Source organism: Mustela nivalis (genome assembly GCF_964662115.1).
Source record: "Mustela nivalis genome assembly, chromosome: 1".
Taxonomy (NCBI): domain Eukaryota; kingdom Metazoa; phylum Chordata; class Mammalia; order Carnivora; family Mustelidae; genus Mustela; species Mustela nivalis.
This window is the reverse complement of record NC_139020.1, coordinates 79,538,489-79,554,620: the sequence shown is the minus strand read 5'-3', so window position 1 is coordinate 79,554,620 and position 16,132 is coordinate 79,538,489. Positions and strand designations below refer to the sequence as shown.

The 16,132-nt window shown below is 41.8% G+C and overlaps 1 long non-coding RNA gene across 1 annotated transcript in view; it reads left to right on the top strand.

Moving 5' to 3' along the window:
* LOC309841887 overlaps positions 1 to 16,132 on the top strand; it is a 52,088-nt gene that overhangs the window by 20,950 nt on the left and 15,006 nt on the right. Inside the window, exon 2 of the long non-coding RNA XR_014299378.1 lies at positions 5,565 to 5,683. This is a non-coding gene — a long non-coding RNA (uncharacterized lncRNA). The remainder of the gene's footprint in view (positions 1 to 5,564; positions 5,684 to 16,132) is intronic.

Here is a 16,132-nt window from a genome sequence, read left to right as displayed (position 1 = left end):
CTTTCCATTCTTCTGGGATGGATCCAGTCTCACACAGATCCTCAAACAGATCCCTTGTTTTGTTTTTAAATATTTTATTTATTTATTTCACAGAGATAGAGAGATCACAAGTAGGCAGAGAGGCAGTGGGATGGTGAGGGGCGTGGGGGGGGGTGGGGGTAGGGAAGGGGAAGCAGGCTCCCCACTGAGCAGAGAGCTGGATGCAGGGTGCAGGGCTCCATCCCTGGACCCTGGGATCATGACCAGAGCCGAAGGCAGAGGCTTAACCCACTGAGCCACCTAGGCGCCCCAGATCCTCCTCTTGTAGTGACAGGATGGGTGCCTGGAACTTTAGGTTTCGAGGCCTCAAAACTTCAAGTCCAGCAGAAAACTGTTTTTCCAATATCAGGCAGAACCCTATGCCTGGTGCTCAGGGGTCTGAAAAGGCTGTGGCCCTGGGGATGCTGTTCTTTGATTTGGTGGGTCTAAGCCACACGCCCACCTGAGCTGGCTTGGGCCAGACACCAGCTACACCTGTGCACATAAAGGAGCTTTCTAGAGGAGAGCCAGAGGAAAGGGGTTGGGGACAACAGCTCACGGGATGCCTGCAACTGTACCGCTTTTTCTTAGGGGACTTTTGTGAAGCAGTTGTTTGTGTAAAGGATTTCTTTTTCCTCTGTAGAGTGCTAAAAACGTTTTTAAACATCTTTGCTTGTTACTGAAAATACTTCCTGCTTTTCTTAAAGGTGTCATCCGAAATTTCCCTTTTTGTAGGTGGTCCTGTCCTACACTTACAGCTTTCTAAGCATCATATAATTTGACATTGGCAATTTTAGTCATGAACCTACAGATAAAATGGCAAAAGTAAACAAATGTGGAATGATTATAAAGGTGACTTATCATAAAACAAACTTAGGAACTTGTAAATGTTGTGGATATTTATAGTTCATCTGACAGGTGACTCCCCTCTGTGTACTTAACCTGGCTTTTTTCATTTCTTATGGCTGCCTTATTTCTTATGGAGTTGTTTTTTTTTTTTTTAAGATTTTATTTATTAATTTGACAGAGACAGCACAGCAGGAGGAGGGCCAGAGCGAGAAGCAGGCTCCCCGCTGACGGTGGGCTTGATCCCCGGACTCTGGAATCATGACCTGAGCCAAAGACAGACGCTTAACTGACTGAGCCAGCCAGACACCCCTCTTACTGACTTTTTGGAGTGTGAGGTCTTTGAGTAGAGTTGATTACAATTTCCGTTTCAAATTACATTTATTTTATAGAAATACGTTGATATGGCTAGAGTATCACAATATATTAGTAAGTTACTGAATTTAAAAAAGTAGATTGCAACATAGTAGGACCTGATTTATATTTTAAAAAAAGAGGCCACAGTAAACATGGCAGTTGTCTCTGGGTGGTAAGTGACATCACAATGTATGTTTTGTGAACTTTCGTATGTGTTTCAAGCTCTAAAAATGGGTAAAAATAAATTGTTAAAAGATACATGCATTTATATAGCATTTCCTGTAACTTTACCATCCATTAAAAAAAATCTCATTAATCTTGTTTTAAGCTCTAAAAATGGGTAAAAATAAATTGTTAAAAGACATGCATTTATATAGCATTTCCTGTAACTTTACCATCCATTAAAAAAAAATCTTATTAATCTGAAGCCAGTTTTAATAAACCAGTTACTTCCCTATCTAAAGTTTTTTAGTTACTGTAAGTTATTAATTTTATGAATTGTTGCAAGGATTAGGCATCTGTGTGTTCTGTGAAGAGTTCTAAATGTAACATGTATGTTCCATGGACCCCTTGTGAGGTGCAGTAAGTCCCAAAGGAAAGTTGAGTCAATTTTTAAACATCTCTGCTTCTGCTTGAATATTGACCAAACAACTTCAAATTACGTGAATGATGCAATGGAAACACATCTCTAATGTAATCTGAATTGGTATTTTTTCTCTTTTTTTTTTTTCTTAACGATTTTCTTTATTTATTTGACAGAGCGAGATCACAAGTAGACAGAGAGGCAGGCAGAGAGAGAGAGAGAGAGAGAGAGAGAAGCAGGCTCCCTGCTGAGCAGAGAGTCCGATGTGGGACTCGATCCCAGGACCCTGAGATCATGACCTGAGCCAAAGGCAGTGGCTTAACCCACTGAGCCACCCAGGTGCCCCTGAATTGGTGTTTTTTGAAAAATCATTGAAACTGCATTTTAGTAGATATTTTCACGTATTGTGTTCTTGCAAATGGGACCATGAACCCTTGGGGAATCCCAGCTTTGAGACTCCTGAGGCTGGGTTTCCTGCCAGCTTTATTTAACAGCTAAGTTCGGATGCAAGTGCTGCATTGTTTGGGGTCACATCATAATTTCAGCGTCATGGGATTGAGCCCCATGGGGAGCTCTGTGCTCAGAGAGGAGTCTGCTGGAGATTCTTTTTCTAACTCTCCCTCTGCCCCTCCCCCCACTCATGTGTGCATGCTCTCTGATCTCTCTTAAGTAAATAAATCTTAAAAAAAGAAAACAATCCCACCATATTGTATAACAGTCTAGTTCCTTCTAGCCTGTGATGGCTAGAATCTTGGGTTTGGAATCCGAAGATATGATTTCAAGTCCCACTGTTACCCTTCCCTAGCAGCATGGGTGAATCACTTATGTTAATATCCTCTTCTTTCCTTCTTTCATCTGGTTAAGAGGAAGCCAAGAAAGAGTCAGGTATGTTCATCTGTTTTGCTAATTATTTACAAAAGCACATTATTATTTCATCTTCTAATTCTGCTAACCTTCCCTGGATTGAGAATAAACAGAATGCAAAGGAAAGAATGACACAGGAAACCATAAGATCAAGTGAGTAAGGAAAATTGAGCGTAAATACAGACAGGGTTCTCTTTAATTCCATGTAACTCAAATTATTTCTAATATGAATAATCAGGGCACCTGGGTGGCTTAGTCAGTTGAGTATGTCTGCCTGTGGTTCAAGTTGTGATCCCCAGGTCCTGGGATCGAGTTTCACATGGGGCTCCCTGCTCAGTGGGGAGTCTGCTTCTCTCTCTGCCTCTTTCCCTCCCCTCAGCTCATGCTCACTCTTTCTCCCTCCCTCAAATAAATAAAGTCTTCAAAAAATATAAATGAATAGTCAATATACTTCTGTAGAAAACAGGTACTATTGATAATACTAAAATTATTTCCAGTTCTTACAAAAAGGTATTATTAAATATATAGATGTCTTTGGGGTGCCTGGGTGGCTCAATCAGTTGAACGTCTGACTCTTGATTACAGCTCAGGTCATGATCCCAGTGTCCTAGGATTGATCCCTGCATCAGGCTCTTTGCTCAGTGGGGAGTCTGCTTGAGGATTCTCTCTCTCTCCCCACTATGTGCACACGTACTCTCTCACATATTTAAAAAATATATAGATGTCTTTGAAATTGCATGTATGTATATGTATTTTATACACACATGTATACACACACACACATACATACATATGTGAATGCACAGAAAATGAACTGGAATGATACACACCAAACAAAAGTGGTCATTCTAAGAGAGAGACTGTGGAATGAAGGAAGAAGGGTTTTTTAAATTTTTAAGGATTTATTTTTTTAAAGATTTTATTGATTTATTTGACAGAGAGAGACAAAGCGAGAGAGGGAACACAAGCAGGGGCACGAAGAGAGGGAAAGCAGGCTTCCCGCTGAGTAGGGAGCCTTGAGCTGAAGACAGACACTTAACCACTGAGCCACCCAGGTGCCCCTAAATTTTTAAGGATTTTTGATGGATTTCAGTGTTGACTTAAAAAAATTAATGAGCATATATGACTACTTTATTTATATAACTAAAGACACTTTTTTAAAGAATAGCTCTTTGTATTCAGTATTCAGTATTAAGTGGGAGGGGGTGTTATCTCCAGTAATCAACTGTTAGCTGTTATCTTTTATAGTTGGATCTATAGGTGGTTTTAACTTAGATTTGTGGGGCACATTTTCTTTTTAGAGAGCTTATTTATTTATTTAAGGATTTATTTATTTATTTATTTGTGGTGGGGCGGGGGGAGAGAGAGAGCGAGCCCATAAGCAGGCAGAGTGGCAGGCAGAGGCAGAGAGAGAAGCAGGCTCCCCGCTGAGCAGGGAGCCCGATGTGGGACTCTATCCAAGGACCCTGGGATCATGACCTGAGCTGAAGGCAGTGGCTTAACTGACTGAGCCACCCAGGCGTCCCTAGAGAGTTTATTTATTTGACAGAGCAAGCGAGCAAGCTCAAGCAGTGGGAGCAGCAGAACCAGACTCCCCGCTGAGCAGATAGCCCAATGTGGGACTCGATCCCAGGACTCTGGGATCACGACCTGAGCCAAAGGCAGATGCTACCCAGGCACCCCTGGTAGGACTTATCTTCAGCCTGAGGAAGTAGGAGCGACTAAGCCAGACTTAGCCAGGCGGGAGTGAGGCATGAAGCCAGAACAAAAATGGATATGTTGGAGTTAGGTGAGATTGCTGCTGGAGAGGGTTAAGAAGGAGCCTTTGAGCCAAGGAGAAGCTCTGGCAAAAGCGTTAGGAGCCTTCACCAATTGTTCCATTGATGAATAGACAAAGCTCTGATAATTTATTTTTTTCACCAAGTGGCTGACTTCATCCTGGAGTATCTTTACAAAACTCTACATTGTTCTAATAGGACAGATAACAAATCGTTTCCCACCTGTGGGTTTTTCTTCGTGCCGGCCCTGCTTGGTGTTGCCTGGCTTTATTCTGTGACCAGGAAAGGAGCTGGAATTCTGAAAAGTTGCTTTAGCCAAATCCTGTGAACAATGGGGGCCTTGTTCAGGGTTATGCACATCAGCTTTTGGAGGAGTTTAATTCATCAGCTCAGATCTCTGCTTTTCAAATGCTGGCTCTAGTTAGCATTGTGCTCTCTGTGCTGGGGCAAGCCTGACGGAGCGGCAGGCACCGCTTCTTGTCTGCACGGCTTGAGACCTGTGCCCATTTCTCCTTACACCAGTGAGTGTAGTGTGCGCTGAGCCAGGCCTTAATGGTCCTCAATGGGCCACCAGTGAAACCAAAAGAGGGAGGCAAGCTTTCTTACCTGTTGGCTTATCCATGGCTACACAGACATTATTATAATTTCTAAGATGCCTAAGGATTGATTGCACAGTCTGCCAGAGGGGTACTAAGCCAAAATTCAGGAACTGGGAATGATGGTTACCTTTCCTCCTAGAGATGAAACTTCCTGAGAAGTTATCGGCTTTGCCTGGTTTTGGTTCTGGCCAAACATGAGCGAGGCCTGGAGCACATCAGCCCGTCCTGAAACTTATTCTCTGGTTGTAGATTTATTCCCCCCTTGAGATGGTAATGACTGAATCCCGAAAGGTGCTGTTTGAAAAAGCTACTGTCCGTGGTGTGTTAAGTGACGTCCTACCCTCTGGGAAGACTTGTGGGAAACTTCTTAGGACTTAGGGGATCCCAGTTCCACGTTTGGAGAAGTTGTATGGGGCCTGTGTTGCCTCATCATGCCGGGTAACTGATGCATTATGTTACCACGGTGAGCGTGTGGCTGCCATTTTCCTCATGTTTGTCTCCCTCTGTTTCCCTCGACAGAGCAATTTGGTTTTGATGCTGTGCCAGCAATCTCCTGACAATGAGCTACTGGAACTTGGAGAAAAGAAACTGTGTGCAGTACCGCAGGCATTTTCTGGTGGACAACAGTGTATTTCATGGTGAGCTGCCTTTTGTGTTTGTGAAGTTGGAGCTTTTAGTTTATTTCTGACAGCACTTTTATTCCAGCGCCCTGGATGCAAATATGGTGTCGTTGTTGGGTCGAACCAAGAGCTCAAGTTAACTCGTTTATGGATAATTTGCCTGAGAAGCAAATTGGTCTCATCCACTGGTCGCATCCCCTCCAGGTATAAGAAATGTGCCTGCCCCAATAACCATAATGGGGTTACCACTTTCTTCCTTATAAATTAGTTTAGATCAGTGCCTTTCCTCCTTTATGCTGTCAACTCCAATCCTATCCTTTCTGATGTCTGAAATTTTGGGAGGCTCAACCCATAGTAAGTGTTCAGTTAATAAATGCAAGTCATCAGTCTGCTTGTTACCAGCATGGTATGTGTGTACTGTCAGGCCACAGAGCCATTCAGAGCACTTACCTGTCATTCTCAGGTGGCCTTACTGCAGCCACCAATCAGAGAGGAATCGAGACTTGTCATTCCTCCCCGCAAACTATGATGAATTGCTTTTCCCCTGCTGGCGTGTGTGTTTTGTGATACATAGTCAGGGATAAGCTCTGTCAATCCTGCTATCGGGATATCCTTGAGTGAAATTTATTTAAGAGTCAAAGATTTACTTGTGGTCAGTATTTTTGGAGCAATCTCCATCAAAAGCTGGGGGAGATGTAGAGGGTAGAGGGAGAAATTTCCCAGGGATCAGAGTGCTGTTTAACAATCCTATAATCTCAGCTGCCTTTGACTTTCCAAGTTTAGTTCTTCTTTCCTGATTTGGTGACAGACTATAATGCTTTATTATTGCTTTAAGTTAAGTTTAAGAGAAGCTCAGACTTACTTACTTTATTAAAGTACTTAAGAGTTGGGGACCTGGGTGGCTCAGTGGGTTAAGCCACTGCCTTCAGCTCAGGTCATGATCCCAGGGTCCTGGGATCGAGCCCCACATGGGGCTCTCTGCTCAGCAGGGAGCCTGCTTCCCTCTCTTTCTGCCTGCCTTTCTGCCTACTTGTGATCTCTGTCTGTCAAATAAATAAATAAATAAATAAATAAATAAATAAATCTTAAAAAAAAAGTACTTAAGAGGTTACAATTTTTTTTTTTCTTTTTTCACATTCATTATGCTATCCCACTATAGGACTTTTCTAGGGTAAGGAGTACTTTATCTCACAGGTCAAGAAAGGGAAGCAGAGATGAAATGACTGTCCCAAGTTAACCTAGTTAATTATTATCAAGGTCAAAACTAAATCCTGCCTCTACCTTTCCAGACTGGCTCTCCTGGCATTGCAGTATCTTGCAGGTGAATGACTCCTTAGCAAAGGGGAGTTGTGACCTTATCCTGTGACCCTGAGTTCCACTCTGTTTTTCTGTGAACCTCATCTAAAGTTTCTGTTCATTGCTTCATCTCTGTCTCTCTCTCTCTATCTCTCACACAAACACAAACACAAACACACACACACGGCATTTGCTGTGGGGTATTTTCTGTTACAAGTTTTTATTTGTAATAAAAAAAGAACAAATATGGTAAGTGAAGAAACGAAGGAGTTAGAAAAAGTACCTTTATTTTTTCAAGATTTATTTTGCATCTAATTAGATAAAGTTCAGATTTAAGTGCTTTCATATAGTATTTTAGAATGCCTTTGTCCAGAGATCTCAAAGGCTTAACGACTTAAAAACAATTTTCTGTGCATTTTTATAGTTGGATTACCGCTTAGTATATTATCATATCATGCTGAAGGCTTGATGAACGCTCGTATTGCTTCGGTTCAACATCTTTGCACGGGTTAATGTTCATCCCTTTTCATGTGGAGGAAGCTGAGGTTCAGGGAAATTGTGAAACGGTGATCTAAATTTCAAACTCTGATCTTTCTAACTCCAAAATGCCATTATTTCTTTTGTTCCAGACAGCTATCTCCCTTTTGGCAGAGAAATCAGCACTCAGAAGCTTAAGTTCGATCCAGTAGTAGTTGCTCTGCTATTAAGTAGCTGTGTTATGATGTGGAGCAAATGGTATAATCCTTTGAGAGCCTCGTTCTCTCCCTGTGAAATGAGCCTGCTGGTCTTGATGATCTTGAGGTTGTCTATAGTTCTAATACCTGAGATTCTATTGAAGTACTTCTGAGAATTACAACAGTAATTTTTGTGAGGTACCTTTTCACTGAACATGAGATACACAAGGGGGCAGTAGAATACTTAAAATATGAATTGGTTGCTTACATGTTAGAGCTACGGTTTTCAAGGAATTAGAGATATCAGATTTTCCCAAGATTGAAAGGATGAAAGCAAATTAGAATTATGATTGTATTCATTTATAATAAGGCAGTAGCTATAAGTATTTCTGATAGTGTAAAATACCATTTTGGATTTTTTTTTTTAAGATTTTTATTAATTTATTTGACAGACAGAGATCACAAGTAGGCAGAGAGGCAGGCAGAGAGAGAGGAGGAAGCAGGCTCCCTGCATAGCAGAGAGCCTGGTACGGAACTCGATCCCAGGACCCTGGGATCATGACCTGAGCAGAAGGCAGAGGCTTTAACCCATTGAGCCACCCAGGTGCCCACCATTTTGGATTTCTGTGCCTAAGGATATGTAATTCGGGAAACAGTGATATCTCTGCTCCTCCTCTTTGTTTACCTCTGCAAAAATGAACGTCTGTCTGTTAAGATAGGAACTTATTTAACTTAATGGAGATTTGTGAGGAGTCTTGTACATTTTAAGCCAGGGGAGCTCTAGAGACAGTATCTGTGTAGAGGATTTCAGAGCGTGCCTGAGAGAAGAGAGAAGGCAGGACCTGTTGGGTCAGAAATGTCTGATACCTTTGGAAGGGGCTTCTGGAATATGGGATGTGAGTTTGGATGCTTTTTGCCTACTTGGTTTCTCAAGCAGGATGCTTGGTTTCTCCCTGTTTATGCTGAGAGCTCTTCTCATTTAACCAAATCAATCCAAACAAAAAGAAAGAAAATCTGTTCCATTATAAACAGAAAAAAGCCACTTCTGCTGCAAGATAATAGACTTTTAGACTATGCAGACTTTGTTGTGCAAATTGTGCTTGTTGGACTCCTTACATATAGGTTTAAGCAATAGTCTGAGGAGGAAAGAGCTACATGAAAAATGGACTATATGGGCTACAGTGATCAATAAAAGTAAAAAATCACTTTTATTTTTATTTTTATTTTTTTTAAGATTTTATTTACCCGTTTGACAGACAGAGATCACAAGTAGGCAGGAAGGCAGGCAGAAAGAGAGTGGAGGGGAGAAGCAGGCTCCCCGTCAAGCAGAGAGCCCGATATGGGACTTGATCCAAGGACCCTGGGATCATGACTTGAGCCTAAGGCAGCGGCTTAACCCACTGAGCCACCCAGGCACCCTAAACAAAAAATAAACACACAAAAAAGTAAAAATAGTAACATTTGTAACAAAAAGTAACGAAAGTAATAAAAAAGCAAAAAGTACCATTTGTATACTGTTCCACAGTTCCAAAAGCATATTCATAGCCTCATTTTCTGAGTATGGAGGTGGTGGTATGTTTTCATTACCCATAAACCCACAACCCAAAGAGAAACACTGTTAATAGTCTGTTTCTGTCCAGTATTTTATCTTCTCTTTCCTCTTTGCAACAATGCTAATGGTAGGAATGGAATGGCTGGAAAAGTTAAAAAATGATCTGTATTGGCTGACAAAAATGACTTGGTTGAATTGACATGGTTCTGTGTTCAGTGATGAGAGCAGCCCTGATAGGAATTATGAAAATCTGTTTTTTATTTCCCACTCATCTGTCCTTTGCCCAGATTCTTAGGGAATCTAATGATCTGAAGGGACTGTGTACCTACTGAAGAAGTTAATTGCTGATGTTTGTCTGTACTTGGCTTTTATTCACCTGCTATGTTTGAAATAGGGGGGAAATATTTGGGCAAAGAATGATTTGTGTTATATGAATCTTTTTTTTTTTAAGATTTTGTTTTTAAGCAATTAAAAAAAAAAAAAGATTTTATTTATTTATTTATTTGACAGACAGAGATCACAAGTAGGCAGAGAGGCAGGCAGAGAAAGAGGAGGAAGCAGGCTCCCTGCCGAGCAGAGAGCCCGATGCGGGGCTCGATCCCAGGACCCTGGGATCATGACCCGAGCCGAAAACAGAGGCTTTAACCCACTGAGCCACCCAGGGGCACCATTAAGCAATTTCTTTACCCAATTTGGAGCTCGAACTCATAACACTGATATCGAGAATCACATGCTCTACTAACTGAGCCAGGCATGTGCCTTGGAATCTTGTTTTAACAGATTGTACTTCCACGAATTATTCTTACTTGAAAATTACCTACACTGTCTCCTGTTTCTCTTGGTTGTAGTGAATTGTGGCATTTTTTCTGACTTGGGACAGATTCTTAAAAACAGTAATCAATGTATTTGTAATTAATATATATAATTTTTTATGCACATATGTTATTCCACACATTTGAGTTTCTTCATAGAATAAATTTAGAGGTGACTTAACTTTTGTTTTTATGCACTGCTAGTTATAATTGTGATGTTGGAAAGAATTATTAATTGCTTTCCTATAAATTATTATGGTATCATTCCAACTTACACTGACATTTATTTCTGTTGTTATCATGTTACAGTGAATGTTTCTGAATGACCATCACAAATCTAGAGTAGGAAGGTTTTGAACTGAATTATGAGTATCTCTTACTACCCAGGGATAGAGTGAAGGATAGTTCTCTTATTAAGTGTGTAATATGTCTTTTCAAAAAGTGCCTTATATGTATTCTTACTTTGCCTCAAGCAACCCTCTAATGCAACTAATTAACTTAGTTAATTAATGTAATGAATTGCTTTTTGTCTGACCTCCCTTTCTTGGCCAGAGGCCTTCTCAGTGATGGGAGTTTAGAAACTTGACTACCAGTTTGTAAAAGAAAGTAGACTTTAAGTGAAATCCTGGAGATTAGTTCTGTTTCTAGTTTCACTTGTGTTGCCTTTGTCCCCTTGGGGGGGTCCCTCAGTTTCCCTCTCTCAAAAGTGAGCGTAGGGGTGCCTGGGTAGCTCAGTGGGTTAAGCCTTTGCCTTCGGCTCAGATCATGATCTCAGAGTCCTGGGATCGAGCCCCACATCTGACTCTCTGCTCAGCAGGGAGCCTGCCTCCTCTCTCTCTCTCTCTGCCTGCCTCTCTGCCTGCTTGTGATCTCTGTCTGTCAAATAAATAAATAAAATATTAAAAAAAAAAAAAGTGAGCATTTTGCCAGTTTCCAAAGTTCCCGCTAGCAATAGTGCTTGAGGTCCCTGTGTAGTCAGACATCAGGATGGGTATGTAGTGAATGAGAGTGCTTTCAGGCCAAGATGCAGGAAGGAAAGGCTGGAACAATGGTCATCAGAAGGAGGTAATATTATCATTTGACTGTAAACTTTGTAGTTAGTTTTGCACTGGCAGAACATTACATTTCTCTTTAGGGAGAAGATGTGTGTGTGTGTGCATGCACATGTGCACGTCCAAGCATGCATGCACCCATAAACACCCGTGAGTTCTGACCATGGAGAGATTATTAGTTAGGACTGATATGCAAGCTTTCAGGACAAATGTCTTTATATTCAAAAAAGAAGAATGGAAAAGTTTACTCCCCCTACACTAGAATTCCATCTATACTGGAAAAAGAAGGAAGAATTCCAGGTCCTGCCTGGTGTATATGAAAGGACAATGAACTTACGCAGAAGGGAATTATGGTTCTCATTAATGAGGCTGTTTTATTAATGTATTATGAATTCAGCAGCAGCTTCTGGGGCTTGGGGGCATTACTAGATTTTATATTAGTGTCATTCCTAAGCTTAATTTTTCCATCCAGTGATTGTATAAACATCTTCTAGGTCCAGAAAATATGAGTACACATAGAATTACTATTAATGCAATGACAGTCAAAATTTTGCAAGCATCATTAAGTTGAAAAGTATTACCTCTTGGGAGCATGTGGTTGGCTTAGTTGGTAGAGTGTGCAACTCTTGATCTTGAGGTCATGAGTTCAAGCCCCACACTGGGCATAGAGATTACTTAAAAAAAAGTATTGTCTCTTGGGAGAGAAATACTGCATGCAAAAAATTTCAAGCATGAGTTGAGAGAGAGGTTGGGAAAAAAAAGAAGATAGGTCATAAGGGAGAAAATGTATTGAGTCGTTTTTATTTTATTTTATTATTTATTCATTTTTAAAAAGACTATTTATGTATTTATTTGACAGACAGAAATCACAAGTAGGCAGAGAGGCAGGCGGGGGGTGGGGAACAGGCTCCCCGCCGAGCAGAGAGCCTGATACGGGGCCTGATCCCAGGTCCCCGAGATCACAACCTGAGCCGAAGGCAGAGGCTTTAACCCACTGAGTCACTCGGGTGCCCCCAGTCGTTTTTATAATAGAAGTAATTCTGGAACAGCCTCCCCCAGTAAATTCCTCTTTAGCCCACTTCTCCAGTTTCCCCTCCCCCATCCCTCATCACCAAAGGATGGCCACCAAGGCAGAAGGCATCTAGTGAGGTATTCCTTCAGGTCTGTGATGTTCTGGTGCCCCTCGCAAATATGCCAGTGTTACTAAAGGCCTGGGCAGAAGCAGAACGAGCCTGACCTAGGTGTGACATGTTTTGGGGGCTGCCCTCCAGCTGTGTTGCTTTGGGTGAGTTTCTCCCTCTGGGATCAAGTTGCCATGTCAGCAAAATGCCATGATTTAGGACAAATGACTTCAACACTTCTTTCTAAGTGCTTGTGTTTAAAATTTTTTTATTTGATTTTTAACCTTCTCTCCTCATCCCACTTTAAGTGGAGGATAATTGGAAAATTTGCTGTGAATTAACTGACCAAATTGATTTATGCACTTTCCTCTTTCCATTGTCGGGATAAATTACAGCCAGCCTTACAAAAGTGGATACTTATGTACTCGTTATAACACAACAGAAATAACCTTTTAATATGAGCTGTTACGAAACAAAATGATTTTTTAGCTTTTTGGGAACATGTGCTATTCCTTCATTTCCCGGACTTTCAGAAAAATTCTCAAGGAAACTCTCAATGAAATGCTACTTACTTTACATTTTAAAATTTGAGGTTCATTTCTTTTTTGTATTTCTCTATGATGGACTTTCCATCTGTGGCTGGTTTATGGCATATTCTCAATTGAGTGTAGCATATACAAGAAATTGTTTCGTTTTTCTCCAATGATTGCTCTTATTTAAAAAAAAAAAAGATATTATTTATTTATTTGACAGAGAGAGAGAGAGACAGCAAGGTGGGGCGTGGACAGAAGCAAAGGGAGTGGGAGAGAGAGAAGCAGGCTTCCCCGCCAAGCAGGAAGCCTGGCGCGGGGCTTGATCTCAGGACTTAAGGCAGATGCTCTCAATAGCTGAGCCACCTGGGTGCCATCTCCAGCAAATGCTTTTATTTTATTTTTTTAAAAGAATATTTTATTTATTTATTTGACAGAGATTACAAGTAGGCAAAGAGGCAGGCAGAGAGAGAGAGGAGAAAGCAGGCTCCCTGCAAAGGAGAGAGCCTGATGTGGGGCTTGATCCCAGGATCCTGGGATTATGACCCCAGCCAAAGGCAGAGGCTTTAACCCATTGGGCCATCCAGGTGCCCTCCAGCAAATGCTTTTAAAAAAGTACTCTTCGCAACATCTTGGGTGGATTCTATTACTTTCTGACTACTTTTTGGTTGTTGAGGGTCTCATCTAATTTACAACATTCATCTCAAACTCCTTCATGTTCTGTCTCCTTCCTGACCTCCCTGGCACAGGCCTGAGCTGCCAGATGGAGTTTGAGGGTGGAGGCTCAGGGAACTCTGCTATACCTCTTCCCCTTGAGGAATTCAGGCCTGGCTCTTCAGGTTTTGGTAGAAGGAAGAGAGATGGAAAGCAAAGTTCTAGAAGCCACAGCCGGGCACCCGATTTGTCTGTTGGTGGTGGGGAGGTGATCCAGACTCCCTCTGGGTCCATCCTCTGTGAATGTAATTTCACTTGGCCCCTCACCAGGGACTCTTTCAGAGGGGACCAGGACCTGGCTCCCTCCAACCCCACCCATTGTCTTTCCGAATTCCCTTTGACTGAGGCGTGGCTTCCCTTTCTCCGGGACACTGGGGCAACTGTCTGGTCCTGACCCTTTTCTTATCTCTGTGTTTGTTCACAAGATGTCATTCTGCCTGCTCTTCCCAGACCTACTGACTATAGTCTCTCTTGTCTCTTCTCACACTGTTAAATGGGTGACTCCCACAAGCCTATAGAAATCTCTGAATCATTCTTTGGTAGCTCTTCCCCGGCTTGTCTCTGGAGGGGAGGGGTACTTCCTCTGATTTCATTCCTCAAGACTGCCATCCTGGCATTCCAGGCTTGAGGCTGTACACAGAATAGGGGTTCAGGGAATGTGACTTTGAACGGGGAATGCTATCCCTTTAACCCCTTGGACCCCTCCACAGCCACTCTACTCTGGATTTTGCCCACTAAGATTTTGAATTTGGGTGACTTAATTTCCCCAGAGGTTCTGGTGTTCTTCATTGTATTTGCTTTGTGCAAGTTTATGTAGCTGGGTTGATCAGAACCAAGCAATGATCTAGATTCGTATAAGTCCGTGCTGAGTTGTCTCAGCCTCTTTTCCCCATTTGAGAATCTAATGATGGGGAGATTTTGCTGAGTAACTGAATCCACTGTGATATTTCTTGTTATGCTTTCTATGTTGGGGCTACTCACATTCTCTAATGACAAGGGGACGAAAAGATCTGGGTAGAGTGCAAGATGGCAAACAGAAGATCCGGATATTTGGGAAGCCCAGATGGACGAGAAGTAACAATGTTCAGTCTTTGAAGCTTTATTAAGCTTTAGTAGTTCGAAGTAATGAGCCTGTCAGTAACCTTTTCGACATCGGCCACAGCATCTTTTTTCAAGACATGTCTTCAGAGGCAAAGGAAACAAAAGCGAAAATGAACTTTTGGGACTTCATCAAGATTAAAAGCTTCTGCACAGCAAAGGAAACAGTCAACAAAACAGAGAGGCAACCCACGGAATGGGAGAAGATATTCACAAATGACACTACAGACAAAGGGCTGATATCCAAGATCTATAAAGAACTCCTCAAACTCAACACCCAAAAAACAGATAAACATGTGGGCAGGAGATTGGGTAGGAGACATGAACAGACACTTCTCCAAAGAAGACATAGAAATGACTAAGAGACACATGAAAAAATGTTCATCATCGTTAGCCATCAGGGAAATTCAAATCAAAACCACATTGAGGGTAGGAGAAGAATAAATGAAACAAGATGGGATTGGGAGGGAGACAAACCATAAGTGACTCTTAATCTCACAAAACAAACTGAGGGTTGCTGGGGGGGGGGGGTTGGGAGGAGGGGGGGGTTATGGACATTGGGGAGGGTATGTGCTTTGGTGAGTGCTGTGAAGTGTGTAAACCTGGCGATTCACAGACCTGTACCCCTGGGGATAAAAATATATGTTTATAAAAATATAAAAAATAAAAAAAAAAAACCCACATTGAGATACCATCTTACATCAGTTAGAATGGCCAAAATTAACAAGACAAGAAACAAGTGTTGGAGAGGACGCGGAGAAAGGGGAATCCTCTTACACGGTTGTTAGGAAAGCAAGTTGGTGTAGCCACTTTGGAAAACAGTGTGGAGATTCCTTAAGAAATTAAAAATAGAGCTACTGGGGTACCTGAGTGGCTCAGTGGGTTAAAGCCTCTGCCTTTGGCTCAGGTCATGGTCCCAGGGTCCTGGGATCGAGCCCCACATTGGGCTCTCTGTTCATTAGGGAGTGCTTCCCCCCTCTCTCTGTCTGCCTCTCTGCCTACTTGTGATTTCTCTCTGTTAAATAAATAAATAAAATTTAAAAAAAAAATTGAGCTACCTTATGACCCTGCAATTGCATTACTGGGTATTTATCCCAAAGATACAGATGTAGTGGAAAGAAGGGCCATCTGTACCCCAATGTTCATAGCAGCAATGGCAACAGTTGCAAAACTGTGGAAATATCTGAGATGCCCTTCAACAGATGAATGGATAAAGAAGATATGGTCCATATACACAATGGAGTATTATGCCTCCCGCAGGAAGGATGAATACCCAACTTTTGTATCAACATGGATAAGGCAGAGGAGATTACCCTGAGTGAAATAAGTCAAACAGAGAGAGTCAGTTATCATATGGTTTCACTTTCTCATGGAGCATAAGGAATAACATGGAGGACATTAGGAGAAAGAAAGGAAAAATGAATTGGGGGAAATTGTAGGGGGAGATGAAGCATGAGAGACTGTTGACTCTTGAGAAACAGAGTTTTAGAAAGGATGGGTTTCGGGTTTGGGTGAGCCTGGTGGTGGGATTATGGAGGGCACGTATTGCATGGAGCACTGGTTATGGTGCATACACAATCTTGGAACACTGAAAAAAATAAAACAAAAAAAAAAAAAA